Below are 26,531 nucleotides of genomic sequence, written 5' to 3' on the forward strand. Positions count from 1 at the left end.
AGAAGAAGGAAAACCCGCCATTATCTTCATCTTGGACTTCTAGTCTCCACAACTGTGAGAAAATAAATTCCTGGTTTAAGTCACCCACTCTGTGGCATTTTCTCATGGCAGCACCAACAAACTAAGTCTTTTCTTTAGAGTACAAACATTCCATTTATTATTGTTTCGACCTTACAAAACAATGAATCAAGACAAAACAAAGAAACCCAGCTACCTTTTCAAGATCCCCCTTACAAAAAAATCCTTAAAAACATTTTATTCAGTATCTCTCATTTTCCTCCTCCCATTCTCTGTTTAACCCATTCTAATGAGGCAATTGTCCTCAGCATGCAATGAAATTGCTCCTGTCCAGCTCACTGAAAATAGCTATCAGAAGCATTTGCAGATCTCCGGGCAAGAGAATCAAAACAGTTAAGTCTAAATAGTTAAAAGTTGTAAGTCAAGCTAATAGAGTGTTAAATAAAATACCTTATCCACTGACCTTGCTTAAATGAACGTTCACACTGAAGGTCAGGATTTACGTTAAGACTTCTATATGCCTTAAAGTTTCTTGACAGAACGTGGCAGAGCAGAACAACCAGCCCCTGGTCTGGTGTCCTTCTCTTCCCAACTGCAGTTCTCTCCCACATCTCAAAAGCCTCACCTGCTCACGGGGTAACTTCCCAGCCCAACCTCCAGTTTCCATCCACATGCTCACTTTACCCAGCTACCACGAGCAGTGCCCCAGCTCAGGTCTGACCACATGCATGGCTGTGGTGCAGCCTGCTTTCAGGCAGACAGACCTAGGAAACAGACTGTGAAAACCAGATTGAGAGTATGTAGGCTAAGACTTCTGAAGTCCCAGAAAATTAGTAAGCACGCTATAAGAGGGGGAGTGGTGGGATCCAAGTGGAATGTAGGGTGGTGGTCCTTTGAACTCTTCCACTCTGGGAAGGGGATGGCTTGAGGACCAGAGCAGGCCAGAGGGCGAGAGTCCATCCTGCCTTGATTGGAGGGCAGTGCCAATCATTAGTTACCTACAAATGCTAAGCCTATCGGTCACTGTGAGTCCCCATCTTACTGATCTATCTACAGGAAGCATCAGTAGCTACAGTAGCATCGAACACAACTGCTCATCCTAAAAGTACTTTGCTTCACTCCTGCTTTTCCTCCTACCTCCTCTGGCCATTCCTTACACATCTTGACATTAGGTTCCCCAAGGCTCTGTCCTTGGACCTCTTCTTTTTTCTGTCTATAATCACTACCCTTGATGATCTCATCCAGTGTCATGTTTTCAAATACTGCCTATGTGCTGATGATGCTTCATTTGCCTCAATCTCTTCCCCCAATTTTAGTCTCCTCAAACCAGCTGCATCTGCAAATTCACTTAGACGTGTAATAGGAATCTCAAACTTGTAACAACTAAGGTAGTATCTTCGATGTGTCTAATTGTTATCAACAGCAACTTCACCTTTGGCTAAGGCTAAAATCTTTCTCTCTACAGTTACTGCCCTGTTCAAAGCTGCCGTCTTCTCTTACCTGGATTAAAACAATACCTTCCTATCTGATATCCAGTTTGTGCCTTTGTCCACTATGTCCATGCATCTCTCTCAGGAGCCAGAGAGCTCCTATAAAAAAGTAAGAGTAATGACAAAGGTCACTCTAATGGCCTACAAAATAGGCCCCAATCTGTCTGGTTCACCCGTTCTTTCTCTTGGCCTCATTTTCTACTCCTCTCTGCCTTGTTCACTCTGTAACAGTTTCACTGGCCTCATCACTATTTTTCAAATAAGCCGGGCTGGCCCCCACCTCAGGGCTTTTGCACGTGTGGTACTTGTTGTTTGAGATATTTAGCCCCCAAAGGCACGTGGTTCACGACTGCCCTTCCTCAGATGTTTACTGAAATGTCACTTTCTCAGTGAGGACTTCCTAGATCATCCTCTTTACAAGTGTTACCCTGCTTCTACTTAACACCATCTAATGTTTACCTATATTATCTGTCCACTGTCCTTCTTCAAACACATCTCCCACCCCAACCACACTGCAAGTAAATAAGACGCTACTTGAGTACCAGGATTCTTATCTGTTTTGTTCACTATTATATCTGCAGAATCTAAAATAGTGCCTACATTAATTAGATGTTCAATAAGTATCTGTTGAATTGGTCAATATGCAGAATCTTTTTAAAAACTTTTTATTTATTTATGGATTACACTGGGTCTTCGTTGCTGCATACAGGCTTTCTCTAGTTGCAGCGAGAAGGGACTGCTCTCTAGTTGAGGCTCACAGGCCGCTCGTTGTGGTGGCTTCTCTTATTGAGAAGTACGAGCTCTAGAGCACATGGACTCAGTAGTAAGCAGGTGGGCTCTAGAGTACAGGCTCAGTAGTTGTGGCACGTGGGCTTAGCTGCTTCACGGCATGTGGGATGTTCCCGAACCCATGTCTCCTGCACTGGCAGGCAGATTCTTACCACTGGACCATCAGAGATGTCTCTGCATCATATCTGTAGCATGTAAGTCAGTCTTTCAAATCCTCCATGAAATAGCTTTTAGAGATATTAACAAAGAGTATGATTGGATCTCACAAAGTTAGCCTTTTGGGATTTGCAAAAAAGAAAGCTCAAAAGTAGAGTGGTAATATGAAAACTGAGTGTACACTAGTTAACCATGGCCTCGCTAATCACATAAGCCTTCAAATTCCTCAGTCTTCACAAAGTGCCATTGCTGATTTTCTTCTTGAAACAGTGATCATATGTAATTTAAAATATTTCAGATAGTCAGGTATAGGATTATAAAATGAAAAGTAGCATATAATTGCACTTAGTTTAATAAATCTTCATCCTGGCATTTAAGAATTCTAAAAGTACTTGTTCAGCAAAAGGTCAAAAACCACTACCAAGAGAAGTTAATAGCTCTCTTAGTACTATATACGCTTATTGATGAAATTGCCACTTTTGAATAATTTGGGTAATATGAAGCATTTTAAAAATCTTATTTACCTTCTAACAAATATTTTTAATATAAAAAATCATTTTCTTGTTTTTTTAAAATCAATCCAACAAATATCTTCTAAGATCCCATATGAAGGGATGTTACTGTGTACTATCAAACACATTTAATAAGAGCAACAACATCATTTATAAAAGAAACCCAATTGGTTATAGAAATACATACATTCTCCAACATGGTATAAGTTTCCTTTGTCAGGACAACAAATGATCTTTAGTACCAGTTCATACCACTGGAAATGGCAGCGCTGACTGAATTAACTCTGAAGTCACACGGGATGATTTCAGCACCGCCCCACGCCCTGCACTGTGCTGCATTACCTGCCTGAATCATCTGCCTGACCTCTGATGAACCTGAACTAAAGACTCAAGGTTTTTAACAAACTTCACTGCACTATAGTGATTTTCACTTGGCTCCAGAAGACTTCGAGTCAGGAAGCCTTTCTCATTTTTAGCCTGGACAAAAGAGACATAGGGAATGGGATAATCCAATTTTGACCGAGGGGCAAATATGGTAAAGAAAGCTTATACAGAGGATCATAAATTCTCCAACTATCATAAATTCTTAGTCTAAAAACATGGCACTTCTCTAAGGTGCAGAAAGATTCAAATACATAGTTTCCATTTCTTAGCATGATTTTAGCTGATTTGCATACATTAATGAAGAAAAAACTTGACCATTTTCCCTAACCAAGTCCAGACATGAGAAGACAAAGACCAGACCCCTCAGAAACAGAAACTGGAATCCCAGGCAAAGGGAGGTGAGTTCTTTCCCTTGTAGAGCTCTCCCACCTGACAGACAACTAGAGATAAGATGATACTAGCTCATTTGCAGGGTAAGAACTTAAAACACACCAATGTCTGGCTATCAACACAGAGGCAAATGCTAGGAAATGAAGGGTCTTGGCTCATACAGCTACAATGCTAACACGTATTCTCACTGGCACCTGGAATATCTCATTGACTCCATGTAACCAAAAAATGAAGCAATTAATATACGTAGTATTAACAGAATACATATGCAATCTACATACTATTTCTAAGAAGCCCCCAAATTCTGTAAATCAAATTTTATTTCCCAATTTACAGATAGAGAAACCAAATCAGAAAAAGACTAAGTAATCCTAGCAATGTCACAAAAGGCAGAAAACAGCAGAGGCAGGACTAGAACCAATGTCAGCCTGAATCTATAAGGACTACAGCCCTCAGTTGTTATGCAGACCTAGTGGAGCACAGAAAGAACAACATGTACTTAGAAATTTGAGCTTCCCTTCAACCCTCAGAATGTCTAAATTCTCTTGATATTGAATATAAAGTAATCTGCAGTTCTAAGGGAAACCAGCTCTATGATCATTCTTAATCACATCATGAAAAACAAGAGATAACTCATTTTACTTTAGAAAAAGAATATGAAAAAGAGTACACATAATATATGCACAGTAGGTAGGAAAAAAAAAAAAAAAACTATAGCTATTTGGGACAGTGGTGTGTTTTAAAATTCTTTTTCACTTCCACATTCCAAATTCCCTGAACTCTGAACAGATCAAAGTTTTACAGATTATCCAAAAAAAAAAAAAAAAAAAGACAAGAAACACAAATTAATAACTATTTAAGCATTCTGTTTCATCATGATAACAAACAGATGGTTTTAATATTCTGGAGGCTAATTCCTGAACAATTAAAAACACAGCAAGACATTAACATCTAATGAAACATTTTAACTACCAGTATATGCATCTGCCATTAATTCCCACACAGTAAGGTCTTGGATCTCCTCAATCTGTTCTTTATTAAGGAAAGTTTTTCCACTCTGAATTTAGTGAAGTAGAGAATTAACAACTGTTTTCAATCAGCAATCAGCAGGGTATTTCGCCAATGTGTACTGAAACCATGTACACTATCAGACTTAAATTTATTCTTATGATGGCTTTGATGTACACACACTCGCAATTTAAGAACAGATCCAGCTTTCTAATTAGGTGTTTTCTCCCCAAAATCCACGCCACATTAGCCCCTTAATATACAACAGAAATTCTCATTGAGTTGTTTCTAAAAGCAATGTATTTGTTTAATAATGCAACTCATTTTGACTCAGATTGCCAAAAGAATCCCAGTCTGCAGCTTCTACCATTATAGCAGCATGTAAAGGCAACCATCACAAGAACACTGAAAGACAACTAGACATAGCACATTCTCAGATCTGACAGGTTAACATGGGGTGGCCAGTTACCATTAAGCTGCTTAATAATACTGTACCTGCTGCTGGGGCCGCTGCTAAGTCACTTCAGTCATATCCGACTCTGTGCGACCCCATAGATGGCAGCCCACCAGGCTCCCCCATCCCTGGGATTCTCCAGGCAAGAACACTGGAGTGGGTTGCCATTTCCTTCTCCAATGAATGAAAGTGAAAAGTGAAAGTGAAGTCGCTCAGTCGTGTCCAACTTTTAGTGACCCCATGGACCACAGCCTACCAGGCTCCTCCGTCCATGGGAGTTTCCAGGCAAGAGTACTGGAGTGGGTTGCCATTGCCTTCTCTGAATACGGTACCTATTTGTTTTGCTATTATATAATTTTCCCCCAACTGTACATAATGTATCTAACTCAATTCTCACATACATTTTCTGGGGTAAGCAAAGTAAACTGTAATGTGTCCCCATCACAGGACAAGAAATGCAAGTGCAGACATGAGTGACCCGACCAAAGGCACCTAGAGAGATGGTGATGAGCAGAGCTACTTACCAGGATTCCTGGCCACTGGCTGAATGTTGCGTTTACTGTCCTTAAGGTAGTGTCATAATCTACTGCACTAAGCTACTGGTTCTTTACATGACAACTCTGAGGCAGACATGATTGTTACTATTTAAGGTTAAGTAAGTGGAGGCAAGTGTTCAAGTTAAACAGATAGGAAGAGGTAGACCTACAGTTCATAACCAGGCCTTTTATCCTAGGGTCCATGTGATTCCATAGTACTATGCTATCCTCCAGAGTATCATTATCATTCATTGGCAACGCAGATATATTTTAACCAACTGCAATGTGACCATTCATCTGGGCAAGTAACAACAATAATTTGTAGTTTAATGACCAAATATTTTAGTGGGAACAATTAGCAAATTAGCTATAAATATTCTGAATCTTTGTAATGGAAAAAAATAAGTAAATGTTATCACCCATCTTGGGTTATTTTAAATTATTTAATTTTTTTTCCAGCCTTACCTCAAGGTGTGAAGGATCCTAGTTCCCTGACCAGGAATCGAACCTGTGCTCCCCACAGTGGAACTGCGTAATCTGAAAACAGTGGACTTCCAGACAAGACCCTATCTTGGTTATTTTTATACCTGTGTCTCTCAGTTCTGAACAATTAATACATAATCTAATGTGAAAGTGAAAGTCGCTCAGTCGTGTCCAACTCTTTGTGATCCCATGGACTATATAGTCCATGGAATTCTCCAGGCCAGAACACTGGAGTCGGTAGCCTTTCCCTTCTCCAGGGGATCTTCCTAACCTAGGGATCGAACCCAGGTCTTCTGCATAGCAGGTGGATTCTTTACCAGCTGAGCCACAAGGGAAGCCCAAGAATCCTGCAGTGGGTAGCCAATCCCTTCTCCAGCAGATCTTCCAAACCCAGAAATCAAATCAGGGTTTCCTGCATTGCAGGTAGATTCTTTACCAACTGAGCTATCAGGGAAGTCCTAATAACCTAATGTAGCTAAATCCTAATATATTAAAAATATTAATCTATGAACTAAATTCTATAAAATGATCTCAAATTTCATCCCAGAATGACTAATAATCAAAACTTTAATACAGGGCAGGATTATTTTGGTCACATCACACTCAGTCAAGCAACTGAGAATACAATTTCATGTACTTTAGTCATCTGACGTAAGGAAATTTAGATTAATTTAATGGTAAGTTTAAAAAAATAAACTTTAATTGACAAGTTACTTTTACTTTTATTCAAAACCTATACATGCCAAGCAATTCTTGTCTGGTTTATAGTTTATTATTTCTAGCTGGGAATATTTAGTGTAAGATTATTAAAAGGGAAAATATTAGAAAAGCATGTGGACTACTTATTTAAAAATTGCTAAATTCTAGTGTTAATGTATATAAATATACATGTTCAGTCACTCAGTTGTGTCAGACTTTGCGACGCCATAGACTGCAGCATGCCAGGCCTCACTGTCCATCACCAACTCCCAGAGCCTACTCAAACTTATGCCCATTGCGTCGGTGATGCCATCCAACCATCTCATCCTCTGTCATCCCTTTCTCCTCCCGCCTTCAGTCTTTCCCAGCATCAGAGTGTTTTCTAATGACTCGGTTCTTCTCATCAGGTGGCCAAAGTATTGGGTTTTCAACTTCAGCATCAGTCCTTCCAGTGAATATTCAGGACTGATCTCCTTTAGGATCGACTGGTTGGACTCCTTGCAGTCCAAGGGACTCAGGACTCTCAAGAGTCTTCTCCAACACCACAGTTCAAAAGCATCAATTCTTTGGCTCTCAGCTTTCCATATAGTCCAACTCTCACATCCATATAGGACTACTAGAAAAACCATAGCTTTGACAGACCTTTGTTGGCAAAGCAATGTCTCTGCTTTTTAATATGCTGTCCAAGTTGGTCACAGCTTTTCTTCCAAGGAGCAAGCATCTTTTAATTTCATGGCTGCAGTCACCATCTGCAGTGATTCTGGGGCCCAAAAAAATAAAGTCAGTCACTGTTTCCGTTGTTTCCCCATCTATTTGCCATGAAATGATGGGGCTGGATGCCATGATCTTAGTTTTCTGAACGTTGAGTTTTAAGCCAACTTTTTCACTCTTCTCTTTCACTTTCATCAAGAGGCTCTTTAGTTCTTTGCTTTCTGCCATGAGTGTGGTGTTATCTGCATATCTGAGGTTGTTGATATTTCTCCCTGAAATCTTGATTCCAGCTTGTGCTTCATCCAGCCTGGCATTTCACATGATGTACTCTGCATATACGTTAAATAAGCAGGGTGACAATATACAGCCTTGACGTACTCCTTTCCTGATTTGGAACCAGTCTGTTGTTCCGTGTCCAGTTCTAACTGTTGTTTCTTGACCTGTATACAGATTTCTCAGGAGACAGGCCAGGTGGTCTGGTATTCCCATCTCCGAAGAATTTTCCACAGTTTGTGGTGATCCACCACAGTTGTGGTGACTATGCTTTGGCATAGTCAATAAAGCAAAAGTAGATGTTTTTCTGGAACTCTCTTGCTTTTTCAATGATCCAACAGACGTTGGCAATTTGATCTCTGGCTCCTCTGCCTTTTCTAAATCCAGCTTGAACATCTGGACGTTCACGGTTCACGTGCTGTTGACGCCTGTCTTGGAGAATTCTGAGTATTACTTTGCAAGTACAATTGTGTGATAGTTTGAACATTCTTTGGCATTGTCTTTCTTTGGGACTGGAAAGAAAACTGACTTTTTCCAGTCCTGTGGCCACTGCTGAGTTTTCCAAATTTGCTGGCATATTGAGTGCAGCACTTTTACAGCATCAACTTTTAGGATTTGAAAAAGCTCAACTGGAATTCCTTCACCTCCACTAGCTTTGTTAGTAGTGATCCTTCCTAAGGCCCACTGGACTTCGCATTGCAGGATGTCTGGCTCTAGATGAGTGATCACACCACTGTGGTTATCTGGGTCATGAAGATCTTTTTTGTATAGTTCTTCTGTGTCTTCTTGCCATCTCTTCTTAATATCTTCTGCTTCTGTTAGGTCCATACCTATTTCTGTCCTCTACTGTGCCCATCTTGGCATGAAATTTCCCTTGGTATCTCTAATTTTCTTGAAGAGATCTCTAGTCTTTCCCATTCTATTACTTTCCTCTCATTCTTTGCATGATCACTGAGGAAGGCTTTCTTATCCCTCCTTGCCACTCTTTGAAACTCTGCATTCAAATGGGTGTATCTTTCCTTTTCTCCTTTTCCTTTAACCTCTCTTCTTTTCTCAGCTATTTTTAAGGCCTTGTCAGAGAACCATTTTGTGTTTTTGCATTTTCTTCTTCTTGGGGATAGTCTTGATCACTGCCTCCTGTACAAGGTCATGAACCTCTGTCCATAGTTCTTTAGGCACTCTATCAGATTTAATCCCTTGAATCTATTTGTACATGTATACTAAAGACTGATTGTTTGTTTCCCTTTCAAGTTCAAATTCATATGTTGAAATCTAATTCCAAATTTCAAGGTATTAGCAGGTGGGCCTATCAGAGGCGATTGGGCATAAGTGGAGCCCTTTTGGGTGGGATTAATGCCCTTATGAAAGAGATCCCAGACAGTTTCCTCACTCTTCCTACCATGTGAGAAAAAGGGGAAAGCAGGCCATCTATGAACCAGGAATCAGGCCCTCAGAAAACATAGAATCTGCCTGGCTCCTCAACGTTGGGACTTTCCAGCCTCTAGGACTATGAGAAATAAATGTATATTGCATATAAGCTACCCAAGTCTATGATGTTTTGTTATAGTAGCCAAAATGGAACAAGACAACATATAGATACATACACACACACATACACACACACACACACACATATATATATATGTTATCTTAGCAAACAAAGAAATTATAGTACTAAAACTATGTACAGAGATGCCAGAGAGCTCACAGCTCACTGTAAAAGGAAATCACCGAAAAAAACACTAAGTGTTGCAAACTAAAAAGACTGTACATAGCACCTACTTACTTCTTTGCTTCTGTACAATGAAAGCTTAATGATAACTTTAAACCAAAATATTATGGCAAATATGTACATAAAACTTTAAAAAAATACAAAATTGGGACTTCCCTGGCAGTCCAATGACTAAGACTCCATTCTGTCAATGCAGGGGGTATGGGTTATATCCCTGGTAAGGAAACTAAGATTCCCACATAATATACATAAGTAAAACAAAAATCTTGATATGAAAAGACAATAAAAAATAAATGTGGAGTTTTGCCTGGCAATCAAGATAAACATATTTCAAATGTACCATTTGCCAAATACTTAGCCAGAGCAATAATACAGAGGATATTTTTTAAAGAATAAGACGGTATATTGCCATAGCAATGACTATTGATAGCATGGGAAAGAAATTCAAGTTGGGAGAGATAGAAAATATTTTTAGTGAAATAATGTTTTATTCCTACAGGAAAAAAAAAAAAGAAATCCCTAATTACACATTAAAAAGTCATTACGGATACATATTTACTACCTTTTTAGGAGAAAGATGGGGGAGGGGGTCTGTACCTCTTTTTTGGCAGTTCTTATGAAAATTCATACGCCAGATGGCATTCAATAAATGTAAAGAGCTAAAGAATTTAGTTTTATAGAAAAACATCAATTAGCATAAGAAAATTAGCAATTAAGCAATCATTATACAACATATATCAATATTACTAACGAGTGAACATATACACTAAATTTCTAATGTGAACTCTGTTAGAGGCAAATATTTTGAAGCACTGCTATTTTACTACAAAAAGCGTTATCAGTTATTCATTGCAGCTATACGTCAGTACCTACCACATTTGTTGTCTGGTTGTTAAGTCATATCAGACTCTTTTGTGACCCCATGGACTGTGGCCCACTAGACTCCTCTGTCCATGGCATTTCCCAGGCAAGAATACTGGAGTGGGTTGTCATTTCCTTCTCCAAGAGATCTTCCTGACCCAGGGATTGAACCTGTGTCTCCTGCATTGGCAGGTGGATTCTTCATCATTGAGCCACCAGGGAAGCCTGCCTACCACCCCACTGTAACGAAGTCCTTTCTGGATCTCCTCAGAAAGTACAGTGGTTCCTCAGCAGCTGACCTTTGGCCCAAAGTCATTTGCCTATATAATTCAAAAAATTTTTTTAAATTTATCACTTTTTTTCTATACTTGCAGTTTAGGCTGGTCCTCTTCTACAAGGACCAAACTACACAGTACAGCCACTAAAGCTTTCTACTCCCTGTGGTCAAGTCTGTGGGAATAACGCAGTGAAACGAGATCTATTAAGCTCCACTCTTAAAGTTCCATCCATAAGGCTGTGAAGCCAACCCCTACCGCACAAATCTTAAGGCACAAAGATAATCTGTGCAAAGATGACTATAACCAAGCCATTTCTGAAGATGAGAGACTCTAAATGAAAAATACATAAGATTCAAAACAGTAAGAGTCTCATGAAGTTCAATGAGAGGTATAATAAGTACACAGTGGTATTTCTATAATAGTCAGGACAGGGGCCCTGGTGGTCCAGTGGTTCAAAGTCAGCCTGCTAGTGTGGGGGCGAGGGGTTTGATCCCTGGTCTGGGAGGATCCCACATGCCGTGGGGTACTGGATCTATGTGCTGCAACTACTGAAGCGTGTGTCTGTGTTCTAGAGTCTGTGTTCTGCAACGAGAAGCCACCACAATGAGAAGCCCTCATACCGCTACTGGATAGCAGCCAACACAAAGGCTCAGTAGAGCCAAAACATAGTCAATTAAAAATATCAGGACAATAATCGGGAGAAGGGTCACTACAGCAAGAAATTTTTACCTTAAGGAATCTTCTTGTTCAAAAGCTTATGCTTTCTAAAACCCTAGAATGTTATTTAAATATATATATATACACACACACACACACACACACTTAATTAATTGCTTTAATTGGAGGCTAATTACTTTACAATATTGTGGTGGTTTTTGCCATACATTGACATGGATCAACCATGGGCGTACATGTGCCCCCCATCCTGAACCCCTTCCACCTCCCTCCCCATCCATCCCTCTGGGTTGTCCCAGTGCACTGGCTTTGAGTGCCCTGTTTCATGCATTTAACTTGGACTGGTCATCTATTTCACATATGGTAATATACATGTTTCAATGCTATTCTCTCAAATCATCCCACCCTCACCTTCTCCCACAAAGTCCGAAAGTTTGTTCTTTATATCTGTGTTTCTTCCTGTCTCACATATAGGGTCGTCATTACCATCTTTCTATATTACATATATATGCATTAATATACTGTATTGGTGTTTTTCTTTCTGACTTAGGCTTCAGTTTTATCCACCTCATTAGAACTGACTCAAATGCATCCTTTTTAACAGCTGAGAAATATTCCATTGGGTATATGTACCACAACTTTCTTATCCATTCGTCTGTGGATGGACATCTAGGTTGCTTCCATGTCCTAGCTATTGTAAACAGTGCTATGATGAACATTGGGGTAAATGTGTCTCTTTCAAATCTGCTTTCCTAGGTGTATATGCCCAGCAGTGGGATTGCCGGGTCATATGGCAGTTCTATTTCCAGTATTTTAAGAAATCTCGACACTGTTCTTCATAGTGACTGTACTAGTTTGCATTCCCCAAAACAGTGTAAGAGAGTTCCCTTTTCTCCACACCCTCTACAGCATTTATTGTCTGTAGACTTTTTGATAGCAGCCATTCTGACCAGTGTGAGATGGAACATCATTGTGGTTTTGATTTGCATTTCTCTGACAATGAGTGATGCTGAGCATTTTTTCGTGTGTTTGTTAGCCATCTATATGTCTTCTTGGGAGTAATGTCAGTTTAGCTCTTTGGCCCATTTTTTGACTGGGTCATTTATTTTTCTGGTATTGAGCTGCATGAGCTGCTTGTATATTTTTGAGATTAATTCTTTGTCTGTTGCTTCGTTTGCTATTATTTTCTCCCATTCTGAAGGCTGTCTTTTCACCTTGCTTATAGTTTCCTTCATTGTACAAAAACTTTTAAGTTTAATTAGGCCCCATTTGTTTATTTTTGCTTTTATTTCCATTATTCTGGGAGGTGGGTCATACAGAATCTTGCTGTGATTTATGTCAGAAAGTGTTCTATGTTTTCCTCTAAAAGTTTTATCATTGCTGGTATTATATTTAGATCTTTAATCAATTTTGAGTTTATTTTTGTGTATGGTGTTAGAAAGTGTTCTAGTTTCATTCTTTTACAGGTGGTTGACCAGTTTTCCCAGCACTACTTGTTAAAGAGATTGTCTTTTCTCCATTGTATATTCTTGTTTCCTTTGTCAAAGATAAGGTGTCCACAGGTGAGTGGATTTATCTCTGGGCTTTCTACTTTGTTCCACTGATCTATATTTCTGCCTTTGTGCCAGTACCATACTGTCTCGATGACTGGAGCTTTGTAGTATAGTCTGAAGTCAGGAAGGTTGATTCCTCCAGTTCCATTCTTCTTTCTCAAGACTGCTCTGACTACTCAAGGTTTTTTGTGTTTCTATACAAACTGTGAAATTATTTGTTCTAGTTCTGTGAAAAATACCATTGGTAGCTTGATAGGGATTGCACTGAATCTATAGATTGCTTTGGGTAGTATACTCATTTTCACTATAAATACATATATTTATTGGCCACTTCTTATTGCTTTTTCTCTAACCTCCAACTTTCTGTAACGTTTTACTTTCAATATGCTTTTCCAAGATAGTTTGAGACAGAATCCAAATCAAAGATATGAATTTATATGTAAGTAGCTGAAGGGTGGATATTGCAGAATAAACACTGGCACCAAATATGTCTGTATTGATCATTTCTGTTCTAAAAGTTAATAAAATGTACCTTTCTAGTGCAGTAATTGGAAATATTACCAGAAGAAAATGTTTACGGAACCTGACTTTTCTGATAAGATCTTAAAAATTTAAGTAGACTTGTGAAATATTCATCTTTTTTATTTAATATTAAATATGGTCTATAATTGAGATACAACACACATTTTTGCCATATAAATGCAAAAGTTCTTCCTAAATGAAACCTTCTGATCTGTGTGGAGCAATATGCCTTCTTCTATTTCTTGAAATTCTTGTTATCATCAGGACAGAGAGCAGGTGACTTGTTGTGAAGCAAGTGCAAGAGAAGCAAGAACAAGAACCCCCGAGCTACAGGACCTTAGACTGAAAAACGACCCCACCAGTCAAAGTCAATCCTCAAACACCCATTATTCCAGTTACCTCTGGAAGAAATTCAACAAGTGAAAAACAGAAAAAGGTCAAGTAAGATGCTTAGGTCCAAGAATTTTAACTTAAGCTGGTTTTTCAACCAAAGGAGAAAAAGAAAGTCTACCTTTACCTGTAAACTCTGGATTCTACAGAAAGTACTGATTCCACACAGCTTTTGGAATTGAATACACAAGAACATGTACCAGATCCCCTTTCTTACCTCCTTCTTCTAACCTCCAAGCTAAATAAGGGAAAGTAAAAAGAGAGATTGTTTTCAATAAAATGTTGATAAGGTTACACAAACACCCCAAGGCCTGGGCCTCTGTCTATAGTCTAAATGGTTAAAAGGTTATGATGACGGGTAGGAATTTATTACAAGGTTTACCAGCAACCTATGAAATTGAAAGAAACACTTCTGAAAACAGGAAAAAGTAGATTAAAATCCCTGGATTCATGACGCAAAGACAAAAAAAGGTGTGGTCTGAATATTAACTACTAAAGAATTGCAAAGAAAACTCCTTTCCTCTTCCTTCTTTCTTGAGTGAGACAGAAAACACAGTGAAACTCCAGGCTGTCAACCACTGGTACCCCACTGCTAGCCATGGCAACAGCTGCACGGCTCTGCTGTAATAAACTGGAACAATTTAATAGCTTTTATTGTTCTGTAGTGGTGTCTGAGCATAGCCACTCTCCCCTCCTAGGACTCCAGGGCCCCGCAAGGGCAGCAATGAGAGAAGATCTCATTTACCTAAAAGCACTTATAAATTTTTAATTTGCTTTAACAAGTAAATTAACAAGTCCCTCATTCAGGCAAGTTTTATGGCTTCTTGCCACTTGGGGAAGGCTGTAAAAGTTTTATAGATAATCCAGAGCTACTGAGACTGCTCATAATAAATTGTCTGTTTCCTGTTATTTTATCAAACCACTGGGCTTCTAATGACTTAAAGTCACAGTTCCCTTATATTCAGGCTTTTTATGAGGCCATATTGATAAACTCCAAAGAACACCTTAAATTATACTGGGCCCTTGTTAATCATTACAAAGATTTTTTTTTTTTTTTAATGGGAGCTTACCTTAGCTTACGCCCTGCTAATAAATGCTACAACATGTTCTGGAGACAGCATGCTGATTGTACATATTATTTAAGATGCTGCCTTAGCCAGAGTTCCTATTAGCAAATACTTCAAGGTAGCTGTAACCTGCTCTGTTATGTACAGACTCACCAAGAATTCTACCCACTGGAACGTGGTGCTTTCTAGACTGCTGCATTTTCTCCTAGAAGGGAGTAGCCTGATGACTATTTGTCATGCATGGTGAGAGCAGTTAAGCGTCAAATGTGTGGATCAGAGTTTGACCCTAGATTAACATAAAATTTAGCTATCAGTTATTAGCAAGTCATTCAGACCTGAACTAACTTTAAGACAGTGTGGCAGGAAGGAAAAAGAGCAAAGGCAAATCTCATTCACTAATTATGGAATACCTGTTACCAGCCAGGAATGGGGCTTGCAATGTGTAGAATACAGAGATGTGTAAATATTCAAATTGATCATGACACATCATTTATTAATTGCACATACAAACTGAGTATTAGAAACCAGTGACAAAGTAAGGAGAATGAAATATGCTCTCCAAGTCAGTCTGCAACCACGTAGAGTTAGTGGAAGTGCTAAGTGGCCCAGCTGGCTTTATGATGACCTTTATACTTTACACGCATGCATGCACACACATACAAATAGGCAAAGTGAAGATCTAAAGGCATTTGCTTTTTTCAATTTAGTCTATCAGGGGAGAGAATCTTAGGAAAAAGTCACCCACAACCAAGGACAGAATAATCTACGTAAGGCCTTCAAACAAAACGATTCAAAAGGCCAAGAGATCACATCACAGTTCATACAGATACAACACACGCCGTAGGAAGCACACTGAGTTCTCGTTACATTCATATTGATTTTCCCCCAGAAAATACAACTGCGCAGATTAGTATCACCCAGTGTAATCTCACATGAAGGTTCACCATTTAAATAATGACTATTCTTGTGCAGTTTCATATTTCTCATTCTTCTTTTAATTATACCACTTTATTCAATGCTGCAGAGTATGAACCTCTTGGCCGAGGTGTCAGAACCCAGTCACTGAGAATGCATTCATAATAACTCTTTTCAATTTCATTCTTTTCTAGGGGGAACAAATTCAAGATAGCAAAGCTTAGTGTCACTGCTGCCACAAGACCACATTCCAAGGACAGTACATTTCTTGTTGATGCTTGTTATCCAACCTCATTTCCACCCTAACTTCAAGGTTATATATACAAATGCTTCCTCTGACAGAGGAAAGACCTGATGATTTCCAGTTTCTACATGAACTAAGGACTATTTTCTGACTTTTTTTTCTGATTTAAGAGAATGGAACATAGGTGGTCTCTCTCATATTATTCCCTCTAGAAAATCTGAATGACAGTGAAAATAATACAATCTCACCCAAGTATTTCCACATACATGACTGCATTCAAACTTCATAATCCCACAAAGCAGTAGAACCATTTCCAGTACGCAGACGTAAAACTGTATTCAGATAGGTTGACTAATTTTTCCAGTTCACACACTTAGGGAGAAGCAGACCAGGTCTTAAAACCCAAAGTTGTGAAAATACCAGTGAACAGGGATATATAGGAATATCTTCAGTAAATACATCGGGTTTATAGATGTGTAACTACACATTCTGTGAGAATGCTGTCTTGCTGCTCTTAGACCTATGTGCTAAACCAGTATCTAAAGCTATTGTGGATCAAATGGTTTTACTCAATTCTATAACCTAACACAGCCAGTTTATTCCTTGTAAACTACAAACCATTGACTTTCAACAGGAATTAGGTAAGGTGTTTTTTCTTTTAAGAGCCTATCACAGAGTTTAGAGCATTTGGAGATGCTTAGTAAGTTTTTATTGAATATCAAGCCAATATAAAATTTTTGAGTATATAGTTACATGTTTATTTATTTTACTCTATCTCTGCAACGGTTTGAAAAAACAAAGTAGAGCAGAGGCTATTATATCTTCCTTCTCACCAGTGTATCCCCAGTGCCTAACATAGTATCTGGCGTATAATATGTATGCTCAGTTGCTCAGTCACATCTGCCTCTTTTGCAACCCTAGGGACTGTAGCCCTCCAGGCTTCTCTGTCCATGGAATTTTCCAGGCAAGAATACTGGAGTGAGTTGCCATTTTCTACTCCAGGAATAAAGTAGAAATACTCCACTCTACTTCTTCTCGACCCAGTAATCGAACCCATGTCTCTTGCATCTCCTGCCTTGGCAGGCAGATTCTTTATCACCGATGCGACCTGGGAAGCCTAGGTACAGTAGATACTCAATAAATGTCTGTTAAATGAACACATATGAACTACTTCAATGCCTACTCATTACCACTCCTAAAAATATCTCCAAAATAAGAAGTTTAAAAACTTCTCATAATGTGCATTATGGAACACCATCTCTGAATATAAAGAAAAGCATTATTAGGTAGGCTCCAAGAAGTACACAAGGTTTTTTAAGACTTTTACGTGTGCATGAGTATATACATGTCTACAAAGAAAGCCTTAACCACATAAACACCCATCCACCCACACCCTTAATCTATGATCTAATCCTCTCAAGTTTACTGGTGATTGCCTTTCATTTATCAAAATCATTAAAAAATATTTGCCCAGCCCTCTGCTTGTCTGTAGCAGTGGCAGGCAGCCTGCCAAATGTTATTTCCACAGAAGTAAATGAGATCACTCCTTGGTTGCACCTAAGTCCTTTAGAATTCAGGAGTTTTTCAGTTCACGTTTCAGGTTAATCTTTTCCTTTCTTTAAGAACAGAACATCCTCTTTGCAGATCCCCCTGAGGGCTTGGTATTTGCAACATCAAACAGAACACACAAACCACTGCACCCACTTCCAAAAGCCTATTATACTGTCAACTGGCTTCCTAACTGCAACCAAGGGAAAAGGCTTACAGACTCTTAAGCTTTTTTTGGGGGGTGGGGCAGGGGGTGCTGCTGGAAAGTATCCATAATTTCTCCAAGTTACCACTGCATTTTGTTTCACTAAAGAACACCTAATAAGATAAGTGACATTCCAAGGAGGGAAAAAAACCTCACTAACTACAAATCTTACCCATCTTTTATTTCTTTATTTTCTCTCTCAAACTTTCAATTGTTGGCAGCCTCTGAGAATGGGAGACTGTCATGCATCACTACCAGTGACTCTTTCCCATACTACTTAATGAATCATCATAAAATGCAGATCTATAAGAAACAAAGTCCAAAGTGGGGTGAGAGTTGTGGCAGCACCTTATGGTTCTGTATGACTTATGTTTTACTATTCACTATGGGTTGCCTAAGAAGGGCTCGAGTGAAAATGGGGAGGAAAGCAGGCATAAACACGTTTTTAACTTTCAAAGCAATCAAGTATGTTCTGCATGTTTCCTTGGCTTCTTCAGAATCAATCCAAAGTAATACAAGCCCAAGGGGAATCTGTGGCTGTCAGCCCATACCAGCAGGGATTCACCTCCCTAATTGTTAACAGAGTTCATGAATATCTGTCCCAAAAGGACACCACTAATGGGTCCCAGGCAGGAAAAGGCTTCCAGAGCGTGCAGTAACGTACAGAACAAGCATTCATGGCCCCCACACAAATATGGATATAAATACACAAATCCCCCTAGGCTGAACAGTAAACCATTTATCTTCTCTAACATCCACATTTTCCTTTTTCCTTCCTGTAAATTTTTCACAATTGGTTACTATGGGGAAAATGGAAATGCCCACAAAGGGCTGCATGTCAGAGAAATGGAAACGATGGGAAGACAATGAAAGAGTAGAGCACAGTACAGAACAATACGTGCTTTACCAACAGCCGCACATCTGTGTGTCTTAACTGAGTCAGATCACAAAATCCTGTAATTTCCTTCATCTGGCTCCTAATCACCTCTTCCAGGAAAGCTTGACATAGCCGTGAAGGCTTCAACACATGGAGTAGTTATGTTTTAAAGACACTAAATAAATTCTAGGTAAAGTCCTCAAAGGCTGTTGAATTTCGATACTTGACAGCAGTTCTATATTCGCACAATGACACACTCTATAAACAGCTTACATGTTCTCTGACACCTGTGTGTTAGCAAGGTCACTTATTTTTGATACAGAATCTCCTGGCCTTAAGCCTAGGCAGCCTAGCAGCTGAAAAGGGGTGACTCACTCTGTGTGAAATGCATTAGACACAGCTCACCTGTACATGCCCTTCGTGTCTCCTCATAATCTCCCTTTTCTCTATTCTGAGTTAATCTTTCAACTTATACATTGATAAGAAATCCATCCACTGTGGATAATTTCTTCCCTCTAGAGAAGGCTTTTCGCTCATGCAAAGAGTGTTCATAAAAGTGAAGGAAGGAAGACAACTGAATCATTCATCTTGTTTAAAAAAAAAAAAAATCAACTGACAATGTTGCCAGGATCTAAGGATGTTACTGAGCCAAGCAGAGATTACTACTCACAATTTTTGACTTTTGATTTTTATTTAACAACTCATTTGTATAACCTCAATGAATGGAAGCAGCAGACCTGGAGAGATTTGCAGCTGAAGTTTTATCAAGTTAGAAGGTTATGTCAGCTGCCAAGTCTGGAAATGGGGCCCAGCACAGCAAGAAAATGGTGAGAGATTGGTTACAGCCATAAGTAATTGATCTGTCTGAAAATACGGGCTACGAATCATGGGATTAATGCTGGTGCTCCAGCTGGGCTGCATTGCTCATTTCCCTCTAGCTCTCTGACAACAAAGACGTGCCTCTTTCTCCAGGGACGAGAAATTTTTATTAAAATCTTTATACAACTTAGCAGCAGAGCATCCTAGAGATTTGGGGAGAAGGGTAGGTGCGGCCGCCATAAGGAAACCATCCTACAATTTTCGTTTGATCTGGTTTTTATTTCAAACCAGCCACCGGCCTGCGTCCCGTGGCCAAATGTACTTGCCCATCAGCTCAGCAGACATGGAGAGAAAGAGCCCCGCTAGTGGGCCGCTTAGCTGGAGAGAAGTGGATGAGTAAAGTGGTGGAGAGCTGCGGGGAAAAATAAAGTGGGAAGGCGTCCAAAACTGCAGCTGTGCTGGCCCATTAAAAAGCTGAAACTCATTCCGCTGTTCGACCTCATGCTTATCACCACATAACTATTCATCAAAGAAATTTCAGTGCAATTAATTAAATTATTCCCATGTCTGTGCCACAGAGTCGTTATTCCAATATCAGCTTTCACTCACACTGTCTTAAGCTCATGTCTGCATGCCAAGTCACTACTCTGGGGTTGTCCAGTCTCAATAAAGCTGTGCTCCTCACCACTCACAGAGGCTATCATTTCTCTTTTTTATTGCCATTTATTTTCCACTAGGATTTTGCTGCCAGTATATTGGCAGGACTTCCAGTATATGGATGTAATGAAATCTACCACAGACACTTAACACGGGGTCAGGATGGAGCTCAGCTCATGTGAAGCGGTAATATAATAAACAAATGCTTTCAGAAGGAGGACTTTATCAGCTCAAAAATAGAACTTGGTATTCTCTGGTACCAAGTGCAGAAAAAGTTGGAGTCATTTTAAAATTCTTGCGATAATTAAGTTTATGGCTGAAGTATGCCTAACATAGGAAATGTGAGCTACAGCAGAGATTCCTTTTCATCTGTCAGAGCTGGTTTAATAAAAAGGAAGAGAAATAAAAATGTACTGCTGAAAGTATGCTTTTTATACATACCTCTCTTTAGTCATCGACCTATAAGGAGCACAATCATATAATCTGAGGAATTTTCTGCCTGTGGAACTTTTCTCTGTTATAGCAAAATGTAAATGAGATTAAGAGACTACCACCCTCTATATGATAACCAGTGGGTGAACATGTAAGGCTCTTCTCTTCCCCTTGTAGAACACCAGAGAAAATTATAGGATTGGGACAGAGTATACACCTAGAGATGTTTGCACTAAATTTTATATTCTAACAAGATGGCAGCCTTCATTAAATACAACATTCAGAAGAAAGAGATATAGCACTTTGTGAAATTTAGTGTTGGCCTGACTCAGAACTGAAAAGTAGATACTGAGATAATCACCGCAGTACCCAGAGGGCTAGCTACCATTTCAGGCTTGAGGACCATTTATTCCGTACCTAACTTCCAAGAATAGCAGCAGGTAAGTAAGTCAAAAAAGAGAACATGTGATTACAAGAGAAAAGGTTCTAGTACATGCACTTCCTTCAAAAGCACACCAATCCCAGAGTTTAAATGTGAAAACAATGTTTTATTTCAAGTGCTGTTGAGATTTGATTCTGTCACTATAAATAGCCAACACTTCATAGTACCTCTTCATAAACTATTTGAATATTTTTATTAGCATATTATTAAATTGAACCATTAGGAAAAGAAACAATTAAGTGAAAAGAATCAAATTAGGCTGAAAATGTTCTATAGTTTGACAAAAACTTTAAACTCATAAATCTAAGAGACACAAAGAACCATACGCACAAGAAATATAAAGAAAACCACAACAATGTAGATCAAAATCAAATTGTTCGAAACTAGTAACAGAGAAATTCTTAAAAGCACACAGAAAAAAAGACACATTAAATATAGAAGAAAAAGATAAGGATGGTAGCTGATTTTGCCATAGAAAACAATGCAATTGAGAAGACAGTGTATGCAATATTTTTAATGTACTGGTAGAAAAAACTATCAACTCACAATTCTAGAGCCAATTCAAATTTCTCACAAAAACAGAAGTAAACTAAGGACTTTTTCACAACTACAAACTCTGAAACAACGAATCACCAGCAGACCTGCACTATAAGAAATGTTAAATAATGTACTTCAGGCAGAAGGTAAGTGGTAACATGAAAATACAGATCTGCACAAAAGAATGAGGTGCTAGGGTAGCAACACAGGTAGTATAATTTTTTCCTTATTATTTAAACCCTTTGAGAACATAATTAATTATAAATCAGTAACAATGTAGTATGGAGTTTACAATGTACATAGAAGTAAAAAATATATGACAATAAGAACATGAAAAGGGAAAAATGGAAAGATATTTTTCCAATGTTCTTATGCTGTATATGAATTATAATAATATTATTTGAAGATAGACTGTGATAAGATATACAATAACCCCTAAAGGAATAACTAAAATAACAAAACAAGAATTACAGATATTAAGCCACAGAAAACATGAGAAAAAACAAAAACACAGAAAAATATAGAGAATAAAATATTTAAAACTAATCATATCAAGAACCATACACAATGTAAATGACTTATATGTCCACAATTAAAAAGGCAAAGATTGTCAGACTCATAAAAACAAAAAAGACTTAAATACATGCTCTCTATGAGAAATATACTCTAGATGTAAAGACATAAATAAGTTGAAAAAATGGAAAAGACACACTAAGCTAATACAAATTAAAATAAGTAGCTAAATTAATATAAGACAAAATATGCTTCAGAGTAAAATATTTAATAATAATACTCAACTCATCAATAGGACGGAGAAGGCAATGGTACCCCACTCCAGTACTCTTGCCTGGAAAATCCCATGGATGGAGGAGCCTGGTAGCCTGTGGTCCATGGGGTCACTAAGAGTCAGACACAACTGAGCGACTTCACTTTCACTTTTCACTTTCATGCATTGGAGAAGGAAATGGCAACCCACTCCACAGTTCTTGCCTGGAGAATCCCAGGGACAGGGGAGCCTTGTGAGCTGCTGTCTATGGGGTCACGCAGAGTCAGACACAACTAAAGCAACTTAGCAGCAGCAGCAGCAGCATCAATAAGACATAAGAATCTTAACTGTTTAGGCATCTAATAACAAAGCTTGAAAAAAAGTGAAGCAAAAACTCAGAGCTAAAAGGAGAAATAGGCAAATATACAAATACAATGAGAAATTTCAACATCCCTTTTCAAAAACTGATATAACTAAACAGCCAGACAGAAAGGCTGTAGAAGATGTGAAGAACACTATCAACAATAACTGACATTTATATAACACCCCATTCAACAATAACAATATTCATTTTTTCTGAGTTCACATGGAAAATTTAACAATATAGACCCTATTTTTGTTAAAAAAAAAAAACCAAATCTTTATAAAGATAAAAGCATTTAAGTGATACAAAGTACATTATCTGGTACAATGGTATCAAAGGGGAAATTAGAAAGTATTTTGATTTGACAAAACCACAATGAGGTATCATCCACGCCAGTCGGAATGGTTGTCATCAAAATCTACATACAATAAATGCTGGAGAGGGTGTGGAGAAAAGGGAATCCTCTTACACTGTTGGTGGGAATGCAAACAGGTACAGCCATTATGGAGAATGGTATGGAGATTTCTTAAAAAAGCAGGAATAGAACTGCCATACAACCCAGCAATCCCACTGCTGGGCATACACCCTGAGGAAACCAGAACTGGAAGAGACACATGTACCACAGCGTTCATTGAAGCACTATTTACAATAGCTAGGAAAAGGAATTAACTAGATGGCCATCGGCAGATGAATGGGTAAGGAAGTTCTGGTACATATACACAATGGAATATTACTCAGCTATAAAAAGCGACACATCTGAGTCAGTTCTAATGAGGTGGATGAAACTGGTGTCTATTAAACAAGCTGAAGTCAGAAAGAGAAACAAAAATACTGTATATTAGTGTGTGTGTGTGTGTGTGTGTGTGTGTGTGTGTGTGTGTGTGTATATATATATATATATATATATACGGAATTTAGAAAAACAATAATGGTGATCCGATAGGCAGGTAAGCAAAAGAGACACAGATGTGAAGAACAGACTTTTGGACTCTGTGGGAAAAGGTGAGGGTGGGATATTTGAGAGAATAGCACTGAAACATGTATATTACCACATGTAAAACAGATGACCAGTGCAAGTTTGATGCATGAAGCAGGGGACCCAAAACCAGTGCTCTAGAACAACTTGGAGGGATAGGGTGGGGAGGGAGGTGGGAGGGGTTCAGGACAGGGGGACACACGCTCACCCATGGCTGATTTGTGTCAACATATGGCAAAAACCATCACAATATTGTAAAGCAATTATCCTCAAATTAAAATACATAATTAAAATCAAAATAAGAAAGTATTTTGATGTGAATGCATGTGAAAACAGAGCACATCAAAATTTGTGGGATAAACCTAAACTAGTACTTAAGCAGGGAAGTAATGGTGTCAAGTTAAAAGTTTCAGCTTCTACCATAAGGGACTAGAAAAAGAAGAGCAAATAAAAACAAAAGTAAACAGAATAACAGAAATAAGAGTAGAAGTCAGTGAAAGAGAAAACTGAAAGACAATAAATAATACCAATAAAACCAAATACTGATTCTTCTACAAGATCTGTAAAACTGATTATCCCTAGTCAGATTAATCAGGGAAAGAAAGGGGGGTCATGAATTATTAGTACCAAAAATTAGAAATGTCATATCACAGTAGATTCTAAAAATATTCAGCAAGCATATAAACAAGAAAGGAAATATTATTGACAATTTTATGCCAATAAATTTGAAATGGACAAACCCATTGAAAGACAAACTACCAAGACTCATTCAAGAAGTAATAGTTCTGGATAGCCCTTTATTTACTCAAGAAATGGAATCTGCAATTGAAAACCTTTCAGAAAGAAAACTATAGATCCAGATGGTTTCAATGATAGATCTTACCACACTTTCAAGGAAAAATTAATACTAATACTATACAAACTCCTTCCAAAACTGGCATACTATAATGCCAGAATTATGCTGATATTAAAACCAAAGTAACTGGAAGAAAACTACAGAATAATAAATATACCCAGCAATATATAAAAGGGATAATACATCCTAATGGAGTAGTACTTATCCCAGAGATAAAAGGCTGGTTTAACATTTGAAATTTAATCAGTGCAATTTATCATATTAACAAACAGAAATTATAAAAAATTAACAAAAATTAACATTTATCATATTACCAAAAAGAAAAAAATATTTCAATAGATTCACAAGTAGCAGCTAACAAAAATCTAGTATCTACTTCTGATAAAATCTCTCAGCAAATAAAAAGTAGAAAGGAGATTCCTCAACTTGATAAAGGGCATGTAAAGGAAATACACAGCTAACATACTAAATCATAGTGGAAAACAATGTTTTTCACCTAAAATAAGTAAAATGATAAGGATGTCCACCCTATCACTTTTATTCAATCTTGTACTGAAGACTGTAGACAGGTTAAAAAAAAAAAAAAAGCAGCTGACAGCCATCCAGATTGAAAAGGAAAACTGTCTATTCACGGATGATATTTTCATCTACACAAATGAATCCACAGCCACTAGAATTAGTGCTTTATCACTGATCAATGCAAAGAAATAAGAGCAAAACATAGAATGGGAAAGATTAGCGATCTCTTCAAGAAAATTAGAGATAACAAGGGAACATTTCATGTAAAGATGCACACAGTAAAGTATAGAAATGGTATGAACCTAACAGAAACAGAAGATATTAAGAAAAGGTGGCAAGAATACATAAAGAACCATTCAAAAAACGTGTTAATGACCCAAATAACCACAATGGTGTAACCACTGACCTAGAAAAAGACATCCTGGAGTCTGAAGTCAAGTGAGCCTGAGGAAGCATCACTACTAACAAATCCAGTGGAGATGATGGAATTCCAGCAGAATTATTTCAAGTCCTAAAAGATGATGCTGTGAAAGTGCTGCACTCAACATGTGAGCAAATTTGGAAAACTCACCAGTGGCCGAAGGACTAGAAAAGGTCAGTTTCAGTTCAAGCCCAAAGAACAGCAAGGCCAAACAACATTCAAACTAACGCACAACTGCACTCATCTCATACACTATCAAAGTAATGCTCAAAATTCTCCAAACGAGGCTTCAACAGTACATGCACCAAGAACTTCCGGATGTTCAAGTTGGATTTAGAAAGGGCAGAGGAACCAGATACCAAATTGCCAAAATCCGCTGAATCATAGAAAAAGTAAGAGAGTTGCAGAAAAACATCTACCTCTGCTTTATTGACTATGCCAAAGCCTTTGACTGTGTGGATCACAACAATCTGCACAAAATTCTTAAAGAGATGGGAATACCAGGCCACCTTAACTGCCTCCCAAGAAACCTGTATGCAGGTCAAGAAGCAACAGTTAGAACCGGACATGGAACAACAGACTAGTTCCAAACAGGAAAAGGAGTATGTCAAGGCTGTATATTGTCACCCAGCTTTTTTAACCTATATACAGTGTACATCATGCGAAATGCTGGGCTGAATGAAGGACAAGCTGGAATCAAGACTGCCAGGAGAAGTATCAATAGCCTCAGATATGCAGATGACACCACCCTTATGGCAGAAAGCAAAGAGGAACTGAAGAGCCTCTTGATGAAAGTGAAAGAGAAGAGTGAAAAAGTTGGCTTAATACTCAATATTCAAAAAATTAAGCTCATGGCATCCGGTCCCAACATTTCATGGCAAATAGATGGGGAAACAATGGAAACACTGACAGACTTAATTTTCTTGGGCTCCAAAATCACTGCAGATGGTGACTGCAGCCATGAAATTAAAA

General features: G+C 38.4%; 1 protein-coding gene across 1 annotated transcript in view; it reads right to left on the reverse strand.

Annotated features, from left to right (window-relative positions):
- Nucleotides 1–26,531, reverse strand: part of AUTS2 (autism susceptibility candidate 2) — a 1,223,225-nt gene that overhangs the window by 710,886 nt on the left and 485,808 nt on the right. The window lies entirely within an intron of this gene.

This window comes from Bison bison, unplaced genomic scaffold (genome assembly GCF_000754665.1).
Source record: "Bison bison bison isolate TAMUID 2011002044 unplaced genomic scaffold, Bison_UMD1.0 scf7180017864340, whole genome shotgun sequence".
NCBI classification, from domain to species: Eukaryota; Metazoa; Chordata; class Mammalia; order Artiodactyla; family Bovidae; genus Bison; species Bison bison.